At 39.4% G+C, this 6,299-nt stretch overlaps 1 pseudogene; it reads right to left on the reverse strand.

Moving 5' to 3' along the window:
* Positions 1-224: 224 nt before the first annotated feature.
* On the reverse strand, positions 225-1,432 carry LOC138092362 (E3 ubiquitin-protein ligase RNFT1 pseudogene; annotated as a pseudogene).
* Between the last annotated feature and the right edge of the window lie 4,867 nt (positions 1,433-6,299).

Below are 6,299 nucleotides of genomic sequence, written 5' to 3' on the forward strand. Positions count from 1 at the left end.
TTTCATATGCATTTGACTGAACATCACTTATATAATATAGGATCTTTCATTTAATATTTTGATAAATTGGACTATACACTTAAGTATTAACTATAATACTCTAAAACCATTTGGGAACATTTTCCTTAACTTTCAGCCCTGAAAATCCATTCTAATGTCTTTACCAGTAGTCACTGTAACCGAATAAAATTAGTGTTTTGTGGCCTTAATATTAAGTTGAAAACTTAATATATTTGAAGGTGTGATGATGTGGCTCCATCTTTCCATTTGTTTATATGGTCTGAAATCACAGTTCTGCACAGCGGACATGTTTTTCTCTATTAAACTATAAGGTAATGCACTCTTCACAAAATATATGCTGACAGATGAGAAGAATTGGCTTTTGAAATTCAGCTTGACATATTGAACAAATATCATCCACGTCTGAACACTGTCTCTTGCTGGCAGGGACTCCATAACTTGGTCGTGTAACAAATATTCACAAAACCCGTCTAAAAGTTCTCAGGTGTCCAAAAGAGTCCAGAAGTTTTAGTATGAGGTAGAGTAAAGCCAGCAATATCCCAAGACTCCATCTAGTTACATTACCAAACTCCCCATAGCTTATAAGATAACGAAACCAAACTGGTATGGGAACAAAAGTTCGGTAATACTGACATAATTCTTCTAAAAGCATATACCAATAACTCTTGGATTTAAAAGGCATGATGAAAGAAGGCACCAATAAAATAGGTCATTTTAAACCCATGAAGAGGAATTTCAGAATGAAGTCTGTAATTCCAACAACCCAAAGTACTTCCCAGAAGCTTGAATAGTCCAAAGCAGGATTTTAAAAAATTAAGCTGTAGTAAAGTGACTGAGAATGAAAGGTGTAATATAAAAGAACAGAAGATCCTGCTAAGAATACCAGTAATCAAGCACACTGAATCTTTGAGCACCTTTCTCTTAGAAAAACCTGATTTACCATGCTTTTGTTTGCATATATAAAAGTTGTAAGCAGCCCAATTCCAAGAGAAATTCCTGTTATATGCTGCATAACAAGTTTGACACCCAGAATCAAAATATATGGAAGACTCTTCTGCAACCACTTGAAGAGATACCGGAATTCTGAGAAGCTGCTACCATGATCTCCATACTCCGTGTCGCTATCATCAGGTTGCCTGGCTTCACTGTGGGAGTGACTCCGTAAGCGACTATGTACACACCCATGGCTACAGCTGTGGACACCTGACCTTGTATTTCTGGAGCTTGGATTTTCAGCACATTCTTTAGGTAGGGAGCTTATCTGGATATGAACATCTCCAGAATAAAGACAGGAAGCTTCTCCTGTCAGTCTTGTTTGGACACACTGGGAGGCTGAGGCATCCTCACTGCTTGCAGCTCCTGAAGGGCTGTGCAGTTGACTACAGTTGGCTTGCATGGCCCTTGAATACTTGTTCTGTGATTTCTTTGCTTCAGGTCTCTGTCTCCTCTCATGAAGATGAGGGACCGAGGCCCAGGCAGCGACGGCAGGAACAGCGAGAAACGCCGTCTCGAGGCCTTCAGTCAGAGCCATCACCTTCAGACCCCGTCGCCGGCAACTCTGGCCCAGCTCCTATAACCACTTTTTAAAATCCAGAAGCACATCAGAATTATCTTGAAATTTTTTGAAAAATACAAATGCTCAGGTATTGCTTTTTTTCTTCAGAGCTCCAGATATGCTTCTAATGAGCATTCATGTCCAAAAACAATTGGACTATATGATGATCTTTATCTAGATTTTTCACTTTTTCTATTTCATTTTCAGTGCTCCCTTTTCATTTAGTTTATGTTCTCCAATTTCTCCATCTCTTTTTTTTCATGTTCTTTCTCAAGCCTTTATCAAGTGTAGCAGAAAGGCTTTTGTATACATATATATAAATATGTATAATAATATATATTTTAGAAAACATGAATTTTTGCCTAATTAAAAAAATTATGACATTTTTATTCTATTTATTTGACTTAGTATGAGTAGAATGCTAGATTTCTAATTATGAAATAGAGACCCAGAGGGATGGTACGGGGTGGGAGGAGGGAGGGGGGTTCAGGATGGGGACATGTGTATACATGTGGCAGATTCATGTTGATGTGTAGCAAAACCAATACAATATTGTAAAGTAATTAACCTCCAATTAAAATAAATAAATTTATATTAAAAAATAAAATAAAGAAGAAGAAAAAAAAACAAGCAACAAAGGTTTACTTTATTATAGGGAACTATAGTCAACATCCTGTAATAACATGATGGAAATTAATTTCAAAAGTAATATATGTGTATTTGTATATCTGCATCACCTTGCTGCGCACATGATACATTGTAAGTCAACTATACTTCAAGAAAATATATATATTTAAAGAGAAAAAAAATTTTTGAATGTCCATGAAATGTTTTATTCCTTCTCCACTAATTCTTTAGTTATGACCACAGTACTTCTCAAGATTCAGTGAAAGACAGCAATATTCCAAGCAAGAAATGCCATAAAGAAGTCATTACGTGTAGAATCCATCATACTGTATGTGATATTTATACATGTCTTTGATATATAAAATGATAAATTAAAAGCTCCATGCTTCATTATCATATTTTTATCATTTGTGTGAAGATTTCCTTGCCTGTACCCCTGTTAAATGGAAGGCAAGCATTGCTGAAAGACTGAGATTGCCCCTAGTAGTAATGACCAAGGATCAAGAAAGTGAAAGTGAAAGTGAAGTCGCTCAGTCATGTCCGACTCTTTGCGACCCCATGGACTGTAACCTACCAGGCTCCTCCGTCTATGGGATTCTCCAGGCAAGAATCCTGGAGTGGGTTGCCATTTCCTTCTCCAGGGGATCTTCCTGACCCAGGGATTGAACACGGGTCTCCCGCCTTGCAGGCAGACTCTTTAACCTCTGAGCCACCAGGGAAGCCCATTAAGAAAGTACTCAGACAGAAAACAAGAATTATGAAGAGGGTCCTATAACACATGAGAGAAAAGTGAGCCTCTCTGAGGATGGGTTTTAAGGGGTTCAAATAATTAAATATATACTCCCTATTAAGTAAGCTAAAGGTTATACCCACTTTATCCTAACACAAATGATTGAACCCATATTGTGTGTCACACACTTTTCTAGAAACTGGTAAATGCTGCTATCTTATTTGATATTCACAATAGCCTCAACTATTGTATCAATCAGCTTAATCTAGGTGATATTGAAAGGAACTGAGTTGAACATTGCAGGACCTCTCTACCCCCTTAGCAAATTTGCAGGCAGACTAAGCAGGAAAGAGAACATCCAAAAGATCAGGAGAAGTCAGCAGGACTGCACACAATGGAAAAATGATAAGGAATCTGACCTCTTAACTTAATGATTAACTGAGATTGTTTCCTCTTTTTCCCTTTAAAAATTGTCATGGCTGTGCAGAATCTTCAGAGTTGATCTCTGGACATGAGTCCACCTTCTCCCTAGATTGCCAACTCTTCTGAATAAAGCATCTTTCTACAGACATTTGTCCCTTGATTATTGGCTTCTAAGTGGTGAACAATTGAACCTGAGTTCAGCAACATGAAGAAGGAAAAGACACCAAACTTAGTTATATACAACATACAATACAAAGGTTTATTTTTTATTCTGCTCTAGCTCTAATTCAGATCAATGTTATCTCTGCTCCACATTGTTTTGTTATTGTTGCTTTTCTGGAATCCAGATTAGTGTTCCAGAGTGTAAGCAGAAAGAACACCTTCTGACTAGAAAACTGCAGAGGAGCGAGAGACACAGTAAATGTGTTGATTCTTAAACTTCTGCTCATACATGACACAATACTTCTGCCTTTATTTTGTTGGACAAGTGAGTCAGATAGTCACTCCTAAGTTCTACAAGGAGGAGAAGCGTAACCCTCTTGCAGGTAAAAAGGGAGAGGGAAAATGGAGTACAGGGAAAAGTGGAGTACATGGCTAACAGAAATACAATTGGCAGTGCCCTGTTCAGCTACTAAATACTTGATTCCCTTGTTACATGCAGTATACACCCCTTTCCCTAAGGAGACAACCTGAAAGTCCATTTAGTCCCCACTGTTAGCTTAAAATCCAGGATGTCTAGTGATGTTCAATTTTCTTACCGTAAGCCTAGGTTAGTCCTCTTATGAACAAAAAGATATTATCTTCCTTTCCTGATATACAATATAATATCAATTGTGGAACAAAGAGAATAATTTCAATACAGCCTGGCATGTGAAAATGTGATACTGTAAGGCACCTGCCTCTTGAGAAATCTGAATGCAGGTCAGAAAGCAACAGTTAGAACTGGACACGGAACAACAGACTGGTTCCAAATAGGAAAAGGAGTACGTCAAGGCTGTATATTGTCACCCTGCTTATTTAACTTACATGCAGAGTACATCATGAGAAATGCTGGACTGGAAGAAACACAAGCTGGAATCAAGATTGCCGGGAGAAATATCAATAACCTCAGATATGCAGATGACACCACCCTATGGCAGAAAGTGAAGAGGAACTAAAAAGCCTCTTGATGAAAGTGAAAGAGGAGAGTGAAAAAGTTGGCTTAAAGCTCAACATTCAGAAAACGAAGATCATGGCATCTGGTCCCATCATTTCATGGGAAATAGATGGGGAAACAGTAGAAAGTGTCAGACTTTATTTTGGGGAGCTCCAAAATCACTGCAGATGGTGACTGCAGCCATGAAATTAAAAGACGCTTACTCCTTGGAAGGAAAGTTATGACCAACCTAGATAGTATATTCAAAAGTAGAGACATTACTTTGCCGACTAAGGTCCATCTAGTCAAGGCTATGGTTTTTCCTGTTGGTCATGTATGGATGTGAGAGTTGGACCGTGAAGAAGGCTGAGCACTGAAGAATTGATGCTTTTGAACTGTGGTGTTGGAGAAGGCTCTTGAGAGTCCCTTGGACTGCAAGGAGATCCAACCAGTCCATTCTGAAGGAGATCAGCCCTGGGATTTCTTTGGAAGGAATGATGCTAAAGCTGAAACTCCAGTACTTTGGCCACCTCATGAGAAGAGTTGACTCTTTGGAAAAAACTCTGATGCTGGGAAAGATTGGGGGCAGGAGGAGAAGGGGACGACCCAGGATGAGATGGCAGGATGGCATCACGGACTCGATGGACGTGAGTTTGAGTGAACTCCGGGAGATGGTGATGGACAGGGAGGCCTGGCGTGCTGCGATTCATGGGGTTGCAAAGAGTTGGACACGACTGAGCGACTGAACTGAACTGAACTGAAGGCACATAGAGGTCCATAGTAATCCCAAAACAGCATTGGAAAGATATGGGGAACTTTAAACTGGAGATGTGGAATGTTCTTGAGTTGGTCCAGATTCATTAGTTTAGTGCTTTTATTTTAGTTAGCAACCCAGCTTCTCTTGCTTCCCAGGTGGTACAGGGGTAAAGAATCCACCTGCTAATGCAGGAGATGCAAGAGACATGGATTCAATCACTGGGATGGGGAGATTCCCCTGAAGGAGAAAATGGCTCCAGTATTCTTGCCTAGAAAATTCCATGGATAGAGGAGCCTGTCAGGCAGTTTATGGAGGCCCAAAGTCAGACACAACTGAGTAACTGAACATGCACACATCTACCATAGGCTATTTTTTGCTCTGGTAATAGCTGGAAAATCTCCAAAGATGGCTTAATAATACTGGATATGGAAGAGAATGCCAAGTGGAATGCTTGGCAAATAGGATTATGATCGACCACAACTAAAATAAAGTACAATTTGTTGTCATGATCACTTAAGTTTGAGAAGATGGTAGCTCAATGAAGTTGTGTGTACTTAGTCGCTCAGTAGAGTCTGACTCTTTGTGATCCACTGGACTGTAGCCCACCAGGCTCCTTTGTCCATGGGATTTTTCAGGCAAAAATAGTGTAGTGGGTTGTTGTTTTCTACTCCAGGTGATCTTCCTGATCCAGGGATAAAACCTGAGTCTCCTGTGTTTCCTACTTTGCAGATACATTCTTTACCCATTGGGCCATCAGGAAAGCCATCAATGAAGTTAACTACCTCATTCACGGTTGGATAGCCAGAACCAATATTCTGACCCAAATCTGCCTGGCTCTAAAATCTATGTCTATTCCACTATACAATGTTTCAGCTACACAGTGAAATATCAATAGTTACAAAGGAAAAGTTCTCTGGAGTCCTCTAGAGTAAACTACAAGATGGTTATGGTAACTTTTACAGTGTTAGTTGGAATTATCTAGATTTATGTTGTTACTCTTTATCTTCTAGTTTTGGGTGAAGCATTGCTTGAAGGCTTTGGCCATACCTTA

This window comes from Capricornis sumatraensis, chromosome 1 (genome assembly GCF_032405125.1).
Source record: "Capricornis sumatraensis isolate serow.1 chromosome 1, serow.2, whole genome shotgun sequence".
Lineage (NCBI taxonomy): Eukaryota > Metazoa > Chordata > Mammalia > Artiodactyla > Bovidae > Capricornis > Capricornis sumatraensis.